Genomic DNA, 14946 nt, shown 5'->3' with positions numbered 1-14946 from the left:
CCGACCTGCCCGAATCTGCCCGACCTGCCCGAATCTGCCCGAATCTGCCGGACCTGCCCGACCTGCCCGAATCTGCCCGAATCTGCCCGAACCTGCCCGAATCTGCCCGAATCTGCCCGACCTGTCCGAATCTGCCCGACCTGCCCGACGTGCCCGAATCTGCCCGAATCTGCCCGACCTGCCCGAATCTGCCCGAATCTGCCCGAATCTGCCCGACCTGCCCGAATCTGCCCCTATCTGCCCGAATCTGCCCGAATCTGCCCGACCTGCCCGAATCTGCCCGAATCTGCCCGACCTGCCCGAATCTGCCCGACCTGCCCCTATCTGCCCGACCTGCCCGAATCTGCCCGAATCTGCCCGACCTGCCCGAATCTGCCCGACCTGCCCGAATCTGCCCGAACCTGCCCATATCTGCCCATATCTGCCCGAATCTGCCCGAATCTGCCCCTATCTGCCCGAATCTGCCCGAATCTGCCCGACCTGCCCGAATCTGCCCGAATCTGCCCCTATCTGCCCATATCTGCCCCTATCGGCCCGAAAATGCCCGAACCTGCCCGAAAATACCCGAACCTGCCCGAATCTGCTCCTATCTGCCCGACCTGCCCGAATCTGCCCGAATCTGCCCGAACCTGCCCGAATCTGACGGATCTGCCCGAACCTGCCCGAATCTGCCCGAATCTGCCCGACCTGTCCGAATCTGACGGATCTGCTCGAACCTGCCCGAATCTGCCCGAATCTGCCCGACCTGCCCGAACTGCCGAATCTGCCCGAATCTGCCCGAACCTGCCCATATCTGCCCATATCTGCCCCTATCTGCCCGAATCTGACCGACCTGCCCGAATCTGCCCGAATCTGCCCGACCTGCCCGAACTGCCCGAATCTGCCCGAATCTGCCCGAACCTGCCCATATCTGCCCATATCTGCCCCTATCTGCCCGAATCTGCCCGAATCTGCCCGACCTGCCCGAATCTGCCCGACCTGCCCGAATCTGCCCGAATCTGCCCGAATCTGCCCGAACCTGCCCGAACCTGCCTCTATCTGTCCGAATCTGCCCCTATCTGCCTCAATCTGCCCCTATCTGCCCGAATCTGCCCGAATCTGCCCGAACCTGCCCATATCTGCCCATGTCTGCCCGAAAATGCCAGAACCTGCCCGAATCTGCCCCTATCTGCCCATATCTGCCCCTATCGGCCCGAAAATGCCCGAACCTGCCCGAAAATACCCGAACCTGCCCGAATCTGCCCCTATCTGCCCGACCTGCCCGAATCTGCCCGAACCTGCCCGAATCTGCCCGTACCTGCCCGAATCTGCCCGACCTGCCCGACCTGCCCGACCTGCCCGACCTGCCCGAATCTGCCCGAATCTGCCCGAACCTGCCCATATCTGCCCATATCTGCCCCTATCTGCCCGAATCTGCCCGACCTGCCCGAATCTGCCCGAATATGCCCGAAACTGCCCCTATCTGCCCATATCTGCCCGAATCTGCCCCTATCTGCCCGAATATGCCCCAACCTGCCCGAATCTGCCCGAACCTGCCCGAACCTGCCTCTATCTGTCCGAATCTGCCCCTATCTGCCTGAATCTGCCCCTATCTGCTCGAATCTGCCCGAATCTGCCCGAACCTGCCCATATCTGCCCATGTCTGCCCGAAAATGCCCGAACCTGCCCGAATCTGCCCCTATCTGCCCATATCTGCCCCTATCGGCCCGAAAATGCCCGAACCTGCCCGAAAATACCTGAACCTGCCCGAATCTGCCCCTATCTGCCCATATCTGCCCCTATCGCCCCGAAAATGCCCGAATCTGCCCGAAAATACCCGAACCTGCCCGAATCTGCCCCTATCTGCCCGACCTGTCCGAATCTGCCCGACCTGCCCGACGTGCCCGAATCTGCCCGAATCTGCCCGACCTGCCCGAATCTGCCCCTATCTGCCCGAATCTGCCCGACCTGCCCGAATCTGCCCCTATCTGCCCGAAACTGCCCCTATCTGCCCGAATCTGCCCGAATCTGCCCGAATCTGCCCGAATCTGCCCCTATCTGCCCGAATCTGCCCGACCTGCCCGAATCTGCCCGAATCTGCCCAACCTGCCCGAATCTGCCCGACCTGCCCGAATCTGCCCGAATCTGCCCGACCTGCCCGAATCTGCCCGACCTGCCCCTATCTGCCCGACATGCCCGAATCTGCCCGAATCTGCCCGACCTGTCCGAATCTGCCCGAATCTGCCCGACCTGCCCGACCTGCCCGAATCTTCCCGAATCTGCCCGACCTGCCCGAATCTGCCCGAATCTGCCCGACGTGCCCGAATCTGCCCGAATCTGCCCGACCTGCCCGAATCTGCCCCTATCTGCCCGAATCTGCCCGACCTGCCCGAATCTGCCCCTATCTGCACGAATCTGCCCGACCTGCCCGAATCTGCCCGAATCTGCCCCTATCTGACCGAATCTGCCCGACCAGCCCGAATCTGCCCGACCTGCCCGAATCTGCCCCTATCTGCCCGAATCTGCCCGAATCTGCCCGAATCTGCCCCTATCTGCCCGAATCTGCTCCCATCTGCCCGACCTGCCCGACCTGCCCGAATCTGCCCGAATCTGCCCGACCTGCCCGACCTGCCCGAATCTGCCCGAATCTGCCCGAATCTGCCCGAACCTGCCCGAATCTGCCCGACCTGCCCGAATCTGCCCATATCTGCCCGAATCTGCCCGAACCTGCCCATATCTGCCCATATCTGCCCCCATCTGCCCGAAAATGCCCGAACCTGCCCGAAAATGCCCGAACCTGCCCGAATCTGCCCGAATCTGCCCGAATCTGCCCGACCTGCCCGAATCTGCCCGAATCTGCCCAACCTGCCCGAATCTGACGGATCTGCCCGAACCTGCCCGAATCTGCCCGACATGCCCGAATCTGCCCGAATCTGCCCGAACCTGCCCATATCTGCCCATATCTGCCCCTATCTGCCCGAAAATGCCCGAGCCTGCCCGAATCTGCTTCTATCTGCCCGACCTGCCCGAATCTGCCCGAATCTGCCCGAACCTGCCCGAATCTGTCCGGATCTGCCCGAACCTGCCCGAATCTGCCCGAATCTGCCCGACCTGCCCGAATCTGCTCGACCTGCCCGAATCTGCCCCTATCTGCCCGAATCTGCCCGACCTGCCCGATTCTGCCCCTATCTGCCCGAATCTGCCCAAATCTGCCCGACCTGCCCGAATCTGCCCGAATCTGCCCCTATCTGCCCGAATCTGCCCGAATCTGCCCGACCTGCCCGAATCTGCCCGAATCTGCCCAACCTGCCCGAATCTACCCGAATCTGCCCGACCTGCCCGAATCTGCCCGAATCTGCCCGAATCTGCCCGACCTGCCTGAATCTGCCCGAATCGGCCCGAATCTGCCCGAATCTGCCCGACCTGCCCGAATCTGCCCCTATCTGCCCGAATCTGCCCGAATCTGCCCGACCTGCCCGAATCTGCCCGAATCTGCCCGACCTGCCCGAATCTGTCCGAATCTGCCCCTATCTGCCCGACCTGCCCGAATCTGCCCGAATCTGCCCGAACCTGCCCGAATCTGACGGAACTGCCCGAACCTGCTCGAATCTGCCCGAATCTGCCCGACCTGTCCGAATCTGCCCGACCTGGCCGACGTGCCCGAATCTGCCCGAATCTGCCCGACCTGCCCGAATCTGCCCCTATCTGCCCGAATCTGCTCCTATCTGCCCGACCTGCCCGAATCTGCCCGAATCTGCCCGAACCTGCCCGAATCTGTCCGGATCTGCCCGAACCTACCCGAATCTGCCCGAATCTGCCCGAACCTGCCCGAATCTGTCCGGATCTGCCCGAACCTACCCGAATCTGCCCCTATCTGCCCGAATCTGCCCGACCTGCCCGAATCTGCCCGACCTGCCCGAATCTGCACGAATCTGCCCGACGTGCCCGACCTGCCCGAATCTGCCCGAACCTGCCCGAATCTGCCCGACCTGCCCGAATCTGCCCCTATCTGCCAGAATCTGCCCGAATCTGCCCGACCTGCCCGAATCTGCCCGAATCTGCCCGACCTGTCCGAATCTGCCCGAACCTGCCCGAATCTGCCCGACCTGCCCGAATCTGTCCGGATCAGCCCGAACCTGCCCGAATCTGTCCCTATCTGCCCGAATCTGCCCGAATCTGCCCGACCTGCCCGAATCTGCCCGAATCTGCCCAACCTGCCCGAATCTGCCCGAATCTGCCCGAACCTGCCCGAATCTGCCCGACCTGCCCGAATCTGCCCATATCTGCCCGAATCTGCCCGACCTGTCCGAATCTGCCCGAACCTGCCCGAATCTGCCCGACCTGCCCATATCTGCCCGAATCTGCCCCAACCTGCCCGAATCTGCCCGAACCTGCCCGAACCTGCCTCTATCTGTCCGAATCTGCCCCTATCTGCCTGAATCTGCCCCTATCTGCCCGACCTGCCCGAATCTGCCCGAATCTGCCCGAACCTGCCCGAATCTGTCCGGATCAGCCCGAACCTGCCCGAATCTGTCCCTATCTGCCCGAATCTGCCCGAATCTGCCCGACCTGCCCGAATCTGCCCGAATCTGCCCAACCTGCCCGAATCTGCCCGAATCTGCCCGAACCTGCCCGAATCTGCCCGACCTGCCCGAATCTGCCCATATCTGCCCGAATCTGCCCGACCTGTCCGAATCTGCCCGAACCTGCCCGAATCTGCCCGACCTGCCCATATCTGCCCGAATCTGCCCGAACCTGCCGATATCTGCCCGAATCTGCCCGAACCTGCCCATATCTGCCCATATCTGCCCCTATCTGCCCGAATCTGCCCGACCTGCCCGAATCTGCCCGAATCTGCCCAACCTGCCCGAATCTGCCCGACCTGCCTGAATCTGCCCGAATCTGCCCGACCTGCCCCTATCTGCCCGACATGCCCGAATCTGCCCGAATCTGCCCGACCTGCCCGAATCTGCCCGAATCTGCCCGACCTGCCCGACCTGCCCGAATCTGCCCGAACCTGCCCGAATCTGCCCGACCTGCCCCTATCTGCCCATATCTGCCCGAATCTGCCCCTATCTGCCCGAATATGCCCCAACCTGCCCGAATCTGCCCGAACCTGCCCGAACCTGCCTCTATCTGTCCGAATCTGCCCCTATCTGCCTGAATCTGCCCCTATCTGCCCGACCTGCCCGAATCTGCCCGAATCTGCCCGAACCTGCCCGAATCTGTCCGGATCTGCCCGAACCTGCCCGAATCTGCCCCTATCTGCCCGAATCTGCCCGAATCTGCCCGACCTGCCCGACCTGCCCGAATCTGCCCGAATCTGCCCGACCTGCCCGAATCTGCCCGAATCTGCCCGACGTGCCCGACCTGCCCGAATATGCCCGAACCTGCCCGAATCTGCCCGACCTGCCCGAATCTGCCCCTATCTGCCAGAATCTGCCCGACCTGTCCGAATCTGCCCGACCTGCCCGACGTGCCCGAATCTGCCCGAATCTGCCCGACCTGCCCGAATCTGCCCCTATCTGCCCGAATCTGCCCGACCTGCCCGAATCTGCCCCTATCTGCCCGAATCTGCCCGACCTGCCCGAATCTGCCCGAATCTGCCCCTATCTGCCCGAATCTGCCCGACCAGCCCGAATCTGCCCGACCTGCCCGAATCTGCCCGACCTGCCCGAATCTGCCCCTATCTGCCCGAATCTGCCCGAATCTGCCCGAATCTGCCCCTATCTGCCCGAATCTGCTCCTATCTGCCCCACCTGCCCGAATCTGCCCGAATCTGCCCGAACCTGTCCGAATCTGTCCGAATCTGCCCCTATCTGCCCGAATCTGCTCCTATCTGCCCGACCTGCCCGAACCTGCCCGAATCTGTCCGAATCTGCCCCTATCTGCCCGAATCTGCCCGAATCTGCCCGACCTGCCCGAATCTGCCCGAATCTGCCCACCTGCCCGAATCTGCCCGAATCTGCCCGAATCTGCCCCTATCTGCCCGAATCTGCCCGAATCTGCCGAATCTGCCCGATCCTGCCCGAATCTGCCCGACTCTGCCCGACTCTGCCCTACTGCCGAATCTGCCCGACCTGCCCGAATCTGCCCGAATCTGCCAACCTGCCCGAATCTGCCCCGACCTGCCCGAATCTGACGGATCTGCCCGAACCTGCCCGAATCTGCCCGACATGCTCGAATCTGCCCGAATCTGCCCGACCTGCCCGAATCTGCCCGAATCTGCCCGACCTGCCCGAATCTGCCCGAATCTGCCCGACCTGCCTGAATCTGCCCGAACCTGCCCGAACCTGCCCGAATCTGCCCCTATCTGCCCCTATCTGCCCGAATCTGCCCGAATCTGCCCGACCTGCCCGAATCAGCCCCTATCTGCCCGAATCTGCCCGAATCTGCCCGAATCTGCCCGACCTGCCCGAATCTGCCCGAATCTGCCCGACCTGCCCGACCTGCCCGAATCTGCCCGAATCTGCCCGACCTGCCCGAATCTGCCCGAATCTGCCCGACGTGCCCGACCCTGCCCGAATCTACCCGACCTGCCCGAATCTGCCCCTATCTGCCAGAATCTGCCCGACCTGTCCGAATCTGCCCGAACCTGCCCGAATCTGCCCGACCTGCCCATATCTGCCCGAATCTGCCCGAACCTGCCCATATCTGCCCATATCTGCCCCTATCTGCCCGAAAATGCCCGAACCTGCCGAAAATGCCCGAACCTGCCCGAATTTGCTCCTATCTGCCCGACCTGCCCGACCTGCCCGAATCTGCTCGAATCTGCCCGAATCTGCCCGACCTGCCCGAATCTGCCCGAATCTGCCCGACCTGCCCGAATCTGCCCGAATCTGCCCGACCTGCCTGAATCTGCCCGAACCTGCCCGAACCTGCCCGAATCTGCCCCTATCTGCCCCTATCTGCCCGAATCTGCCCGAATCTGCCCGACCTGCCCGAATCTGCCCGAATCTGCCCGAATCTGCCCGACCTGCCGAATCTGCCCGAATCTGCCGACCTGCCCGACCTGCCCGAATCTGCCCGAATCTGCCCGACCTGCCCGAATCTGCCCGAATCTGCCCGACGTGCCCGACCTGCCCGAATCTACCCGACCTGCCCGAATCTGCCCCTATCTGCCAGAATCTGCCCGACCTGTCCGAATCTGCCCGAACCTGCCCGAATCTGCCCGACCTGCCCATATCTGCCCGAATCTGCCCGAACCTGCCCATATCTGCCCATATCTGCCCCTATCTGCCCGAAAATGCCCGAACCTGCCCGAAAATGCCCGAACCTGCCCGAATTTGCTCCTATCTGCCCGACCTGCCCGGATCTGCCCGAATCTGCCCGAACCTGCCCGAATCTGTCCGGATCAGCCCGAACCTGCCCGAATCTGTCCCTATCTGCCCGAATCTGCCCGAATCTGCCCGACCTGCCCGAATCTGCCCGAATCTGCCCAACCTGCCCGAATCTGCCCGACCTGTCCGAATCTGCCCGAACCTGCCCGAATCTGCCCGACCTGCCCATATCTGCCCGAATCTGCCCGAATCTGCCCGACCTGCCCGAATCTGCCCGAAACTGCCCCTATCTGCCCATATCTGCCCGAATCTGCCACTATCTGCCCGAATATGCCCCAACCTGCCCGAATCTGCCCGAACCTGCCTCTATCTGTCCGAATCTGCCCCTATCTGCCTGAATCTGCCCCTATCTGCTCGAATCTGCCCGAATCTGCCCGAACCTGCCCATATCTGCCCATGTCTGCCCGAAAATGCCCGAACCTGCCCGAATCTGCCCCTATCTGCCCATATCTGCCCCTATCGGCCCGAAAATGCCCGAACCTGCCCGAAAATACCCGAACCTGCCCGAATCTGCCCCTATCTGCCCGACCTGCCCGAATCTGCCCGAATCTGCCCGAACCTGCCCGAATCTGACGGATCTGCCCGAACCTGCCCGAATCTGCCCGAATCTGCCCGACCTGTCCGAATCTGCCCGACCTGCCTGACGTGCCCGAATCTGCCCGAATCTGCCCGACCTGCCCGAATCTGCCCCTATCTGCCCGAATCTGCCCGACCTGCCCGAATCTGCCCCTATCTGCCCGAATCTGCCCGACCTGCCCGAATCTGCCCGAATCTGCCCCTATCTGCCCGAATCTGCCCGACCAGCCCGAATCTGCCCGACCTGCCCGAATCTGCCCGACCTGCCCGAATCTGCCCCTATCTGCCCGAATCTGCCCGAATCTGCCCGAATCTGCCCCTATCTGCCCGAATCTGCTCCTATCTGCCCGACCTGCCCGAATCTGCCCGAATCTGCTCCTATCTGCCCGAATCTGCCCGTATCTGCCCGACCTGCCCGAATCTGCCCGAATCTGCCCGACGTGCCCGACCTGCCCGAATCTGCCCGAACCTGCCCGAATCTGCCCGAACCTGCCCGAATCTGCCCGACCTGCCCATATCTGCCCGAATCTGCCCAACCTGCCCGAATCTGCCCGACCTGCCCGAATCTGACGGATCTGCCCGAACCTGCCCGAATCTGCCCGAATCTGCCCGAATCTGCCCGAATCTGCCCGACCTGCCCGAATCTGCCCGAATCTGCCCGAATCTGCCCGACCTGCCTGAATCTGCCCGAACCTGCCCGAATCTGCCCCTATCTGCCCCTATCTGCCCGAATCTGCCCGAATCTGCCCGACCTGCCCGAATCAGCCCCTATCTGCCCGAATCTGCCCGAATCTGCCCGAATCTGCCCGACCTGCCCGAATCTGCCCGAATCTGCCCGACCTGCCCGACCTGCCCGAATCTGCCCGAATCTGCCCGACCTGCCCGAATCTGCCCGAATCTGCCCGACGTGCCCGACCTGCCCGAATCTACCCGACCTGCCCGAATCTGCCCCTATCTGCCAGAATCTGCCCGACCTGTCCGAATCTGCCCGAACCTGCCCGAATCTGCCCGACCTGCCCATATCTGCCCGAATCTGCCCGAACCTGCCCATATCTGCCCATATCTGCCCGAACCTGCCCGAATCTGCCCGACCTGCCCGAATCTGCCCCTATCTGCCCGAATCTGCCCGACCTGCCCGAATCTGACGGATCTGCCCGAACCTGCCCGAATCTGCCCGACATGCTCGAATCTGCCGAATCTGCCCGACCATGCCCGAATCTGCCCGAATCTGCCCGACCTGCCCGAATCTGCCCGAATCTGCCCGAATCTGCCCGACCTGCCTGAATCTGCCCGAACCTGCCCGAACCTGCCTCTATCTGTTCCGAATCTGCCCCTATCTGCCTGAATCTGCCCCTATCTGCTCGAATCTGCCCGAATCTGCCCGAACCTGCCCATATCTGCCCATGTCCTGCCCGAAAATGCCCGAGACCTGCCCGAATCTGCCCCTATCTGCCCATATCTGCCCCTATCGGCCCGAAAATGCCCGAACCTGCCCGAAAATACCCGAACCTGCCCGAATCTGCCCCTATCTGCCCGACCTGCCCGAATCTGCCCGAATCTGACGGATCTGCCCGAACCTGCCCGAATCTGCCCGAATCTGCTCGACCTGTCCGAATCTGCCCGACCTGCCCGACGTGCCCGAATCTGCCCGAATCTGCCCGACCTGCCCGACCTGCCCGAATCTGCCCGAATCTGCCCGAACCTGCCCGAATCTGCCCGACCTGCCCGAATCTGCCCCTATCTGCCAGAATCTGCGCGACCTGTCCGAATCTGCCCGACCTGCCCGACGTGCCCGAATCTGCCCGAATCTGCCCGACCTGCCCGAATCTGCCCCTATCTGCCCGAATCTGCCCGACCTGCCCGAATCTGCCCCTATCTGCCCGAATCTGCCCGACCTGCCCGAATCTGCCCGAATCTGCCCCTATCTGCCCGAATCTGCCCGACCTGCCCGAATCTGCCCGACCTGCCCGAATCTGCCCCTATCTGCCCGAATCTGCCCGAATCTGCCCGAATCTGCCCCTATCTGCCCGAATCTGCTCCTATCTGCCCGACCTGCCCGAATCTGCCCGAATCTGCCCGAACCTGTCCGAATCTGTCCGAATCTGCCCCTATCTGCCCGAATCTGCCGAATCTGCCCGACCTGCCCGAATCTGCCCGAATCTGCCCAACCTGCCCGAATCTGCCCGAATCTGCCCGAATCTGCCCCTATCTGCCCGAATCTGCCCGAATCTGCCCGACCTGCCCGAATCTGCCCGAATCTGCCCAACCTGCCCGAATCTGCCCGACCTGCCGAATCTGACGGATCTGCCGAACCTGCCCGAATCTGCCCGACATGCTCGAATCTGCCCGAATCTGCCCGACCTGCCCGAATCTGCCCGAATCTGCCCGGAATCTGCCCGACCTGCCGAATCTGCCCGAATCTGCCCGACCTGCCTGAATCTGCCCGAACCTGCCCGAATCTGCCCCTATCTGCCCCTATCTGCCCGAATCTGCCCGAATCTGCCCGACCTGCCCGAATCAGCCCCTATCTGCCCGAAATCTGCCCGAATCTGCCCGACCTGCCCGAATCTGCCCGAATCTGCCCGACCTGCCCGAATCTGCCCGAATCTGCCCGACGTGCCCGACCTGCCCGAATCTGCCGAACCTGCCCGAATCTGCCCGACCTGCCCGAATCTGCCCCTATCTGCCAGAATCTGCCGACCTGTCCGAATCTGCCCGAACCTGCCCGAATCTGCCCGACCTGCCCATATCTGCCCGAATCTGCCCGAACCTGCCCATATCTGCCCATATCTGCCCCTATCTGCCCGAAAATGCCCGAACCTGCCCGAAAATGCCCGAACCTGCCCGAATTTGCTCCTATCTGCCCGACCTGCCCGGATCTGCCCGAATCTGCCCGAACTGCCCGAATCTGTCCGGATCAGCCCGAACCTGCCCGAATCTGTCCCATCTGCCCGAATCTGCCGAATCTGCCCGACCTGCCCGAATCTGCCCGAATCTGCCCAACCTGCCCGAATCTGCCCGAATCTGCCCGAACCTGCCCGAATCTGCCCGACCTGCCCGAATCTGCCCTATCTGCCCGAATCTGCCCGACCTGTCCGAATCTGCCCGAACCTGCCCGAATCTGCCCGACCTGCCATATCTGCCCGAATCTGCCCGAATCTGCCCGACCTGCCCGAATCTGCCCGAATCTGCCCAACCTGCCCGAATCTGCCCGACCTGCCCGAATCTGACGGATCTGCCCGAACCTGCCCGAATCTGCCCGACATGCTCGAATCTGCCCGAATCTGCCCGACCTGCCCGAATCTGCCCGAATCTGCCCGAATCTGCCCGACCTGCCCGAATCTGCCCGAATCTGCCCGAATCTGCCCGAATCTGCCCGACCTGCCCGACCTGCCCGAATCTGCCCCTATCTGCCAGAATCTGCCCGACCTGCCCGAACCTAGCCCGAATCTGCCCCTATCTGCCAGAATCTGCCCCGACCTGCCCGAACCTGCCCGAATCTGCCCGACCTGCCCGACCTGCCCATATCTGCCCGAATCTGCCCGAACCTGCCCATATCTGCCCATATCTGCCCGAACCTGCCCGAATCTGCCCGACCTGCCCGAATCTGCCCCTATCTGCCCGAATCTGCCCGACCTGCCCGAATCTGACGGATCTGCCCGAACCTGCCCGAATCTGCCGACATGCTCGAATCTGCCCGAATCTGCCCGACCTGCCCGAATCTGCCCGAATCTGCCCGACCTGCCCATATCTGCCCGAATCTGCCCGAACCTGCCCATATCTGCCCATATCTGCCCCTATCTGCCCGAAAATGCCCGAACCTGCCCGAAAATGCCCGAACCTGCCCGAATTTGCTCCTATCGCCCGACCTGCCCGGATCTGCCCGAATCTGCCCGAACCTGCCCGAATCTGTCCGGATCAGCCCGAATCTGCCCGAATCTGTCCCTATCTGCCGAATCTGCCCGAATCTGCCCGACCTGCCCGAATCTGCCCGGAATCTGCCCAACCTGCCCGAATCTGCCCGAATCTGCCCGAACCTGCCCGAATCTGCCCGACCTGCCCGAATCTGCCCCTATCTGCCCGAATCTGCCCGACCTGTCCGAATCTGCCCGAACTGCCCGAATCTGCCCGACCTGCCCATATCTGCCCGAATCTGCCCGAATCTGCCCGACCTGCCCGAATCTGCCCGAAACTGCCCCTATCTGCCCATATCTGCCCGAATCTGCCCCTATCTGCCCGAATATGCCCCAACCTGCCCGAATCTGCCCGAACCTGCCTCTATCTGTCCGAATCTGCCCCTATCTGCCTGAATCTGCCCCTATCTGCTCGAATCTGCCCGAATCTGCCCGAACCTGCCCATATCTGCCCATGTCTGCCGAAAATGCCCGAACCTGCCCGAATCTGCCCTATCTGCCCATATCTGCCCCTATCGGCCCGAAATGCCCGAACCTGCCCGAAAATACCCGAACCTGCCCGAATCTGCCCCTATCTGCCCGACCTGCCCGAATCTGCCCGACCTGCCCGAATCTGCCCGAATCTGCCCGAATCTGCCCGACCTGCCTGAATCTGCCCGAACCTGCCCGAATCTGCCCCTATCTGCCCGAATCTGCCGAATCTGCCGACCTGCCCGAATCTGCCCCTATCTGCCCGAATCTGCCCGAATCTGCCCGAATCTGCCCGACCTGCCCGAATCTGCCCGAATCTGCCCAAATCTGCCGACCTGCCCGAATCTGCCGAATCTGCCCGACGTGCCCGACCTGCCCGAATCTGCCCGAACCTGACCGAATCTGCCCGACCTGCCCATATCTGCCCGAATCTGCCCGAAACTGCCCATATCTGCCCATATCTGCCCCTATCTGCCCGAATCTGCCCGAACCTGCCCATATCTGCCCGAATCTGCCCGAATCTGCCCGACCTGCCCGAATCTGCCCGAATCTGCCCGAATCTGCCCGACCTGCCTGAATCTGCCCGAATCTGCCCGACCTGCCTGAATCTGCCCGAATCTGCCCGACCTGCCCGAATCTGCCCGAATCTGCCCGACCTGCCCGAATCTGCCCCTATCTGCCCATGTCTGCCCGAAAATGCCCGAACCTGCCGAATCTGCCCGAATCTGCCCGAATCTGCCCGACCTGCCTGAATCTGCCCGAATCTGCCCGACCTGCCTGAATCTGCCGAATCTGCCCGACCTGCCCGAATCTGCCCGAATCTGCTCGAACCTGCCCGAATCTGTCCGGATCTGCCCGAACCTGCCCGAATCTGCCCCTATCTGCCCGAATATGCCCCACCTGCCCGAATCTGCCCGAACCTGCCCGAACCTGCCTCTATCTGTCCGAATCTGCCCCTATCTGCCTGAATCAGCCCCCTATCTGCTCGAATCTGCCCGAATCTGCCCGAACCTGCCCATATCTGCCCATGTCTGCCCGAAAATGCCCGAACCTGCCCGAATCTGCCCGAATCTGCCCGAATCTGCCCTATCTGCCCCGGAATCTGCCCGACATGCCCGAATCTGCCCGAATCTGCCCGACCTGCCCGACCTGCCCGAATCTGCCCGAATCTGCCCGAATCTGCCCGAATCTGCCCGAATCTGCCGAATCTGCCCCTATCTGCCCATGTCTGCCCGAAAATGCCCGAACACTGCCCGAATCTCTGCCCGAATCTGCCCGAATCTGCCCTATCTGCCGAATCTGCCCGAATCTGCCCCTATCTGCCCGAATCTGCCCGAATCTGCCGACCTGCCCGAATCTGCCCGAATCTGCCCCTATCTGCCCGAACTGCCGAATCTGCCCGAACCTGCCCGAATCTGTACCGGATCTGCCCGAACCTGCCCGAATCTGCCCAACCTGCCCGAATCTGCCCGACCTGCCCGAAATCTGCCCGACCTGCCCCTATCTGCCCGACATGCCCGAATCTGCCGAATCTGCCGACCTGCCCGACCTGCCCGAATCTGCCCGAATCTGCCCGAATCTGCCCGAATCTGCCCGAATCTGCCCGAATCTGCCCAAAACTGCCCCTATCTGCCCGAATCTGCCCGACCTGCCCGAATCCTGCCCCTATCTGCCCGAATCTGCCCGAATCTGCCCCTATCTGCCCGAATCTGCCCGAATCTGCCCAACCTGCCCGAATCTGCCCGAACCTGCCCGAATCTGCTCCTATCTGCCCGACCTGCCCGAATCTGCCCGAATACTGCCCGAACCTGCCCGAATCTGTCCGGATCTGCCCGAACCTGCCCGAATCTGTCCCTATCTGCCCGAATCTGCCCGACCTGCCCGAGTCTGCCCGATCTGCCCGAATCTGCTCGAATCTGCCCGAATCTGCCCGAATCTGCCCAAAACTGCCCCTATCTGCCCGAATCTGCCCGACCTGTCCGAATCTGCCCGAATCTGCCCCGAAACTGCCCCCTATCTGCCGAAACTGCCCCTATCTGCCCATATCTGCCCGAATCTGCCCCTATCTGCCCGAATATGCCCCAACCTGCCCGAATCTGCCCGAATCTGCCCGAATCTGCCCAACCTGCCCGAATCTGCCCGAATCTGCCCGAACCTGCCCGAATCTGCCCCTATCTGCCCGAATCTGCCCGACCTGCCCGAATCTGCCCGAACCTGCCCGAATCTGCCCGACCTGCCCATATCTGCCCGAATCTGCCCGAACCTGCCCGAAAATACCCGAACCTGCCCGAATCTGCCCCTATCTGCCCGACCTGCCCGAATCTGCCCGAATCTGCCCGAACCTGCCCGAATCTGACGGATCTGCCCGAACCTGCCCGAATCTGCCCGAATCTGCCCGACCTGTCCGAATCTGCCCGACCTGCCCGACGTGCCCGAATCTGCCCGAATCTGCCCGACCTGCCCGAATCTGCCCCTATCTGCCCGAATCTGCCCGAAAATACCCGAACCTGCCCCTATCTGCCCGAATCTGCCCGACCTGCCCGAATCTGCCCGAAACTGCCCCTATCTGCCCATATCTGCCCGAATCTGCCCCTATCTGCCCGAATATGCCCCAACCTGCCCGAATCTGCCCGAACCTGCCCGAACCTGCCTCTATCTGTCCGAAT

This window comes from Megalopta genalis, chromosome 1 (assembly GCF_051020955.1).
Source record: "Megalopta genalis isolate 19385.01 chromosome 1, iyMegGena1_principal, whole genome shotgun sequence".
NCBI lineage: Eukaryota > Metazoa > Arthropoda > Insecta > Hymenoptera > Halictidae > Megalopta > Megalopta genalis.
The sequence above is the reverse complement of the archived record's forward strand: the minus strand, read 5'-3'. Positions refer to the sequence as shown.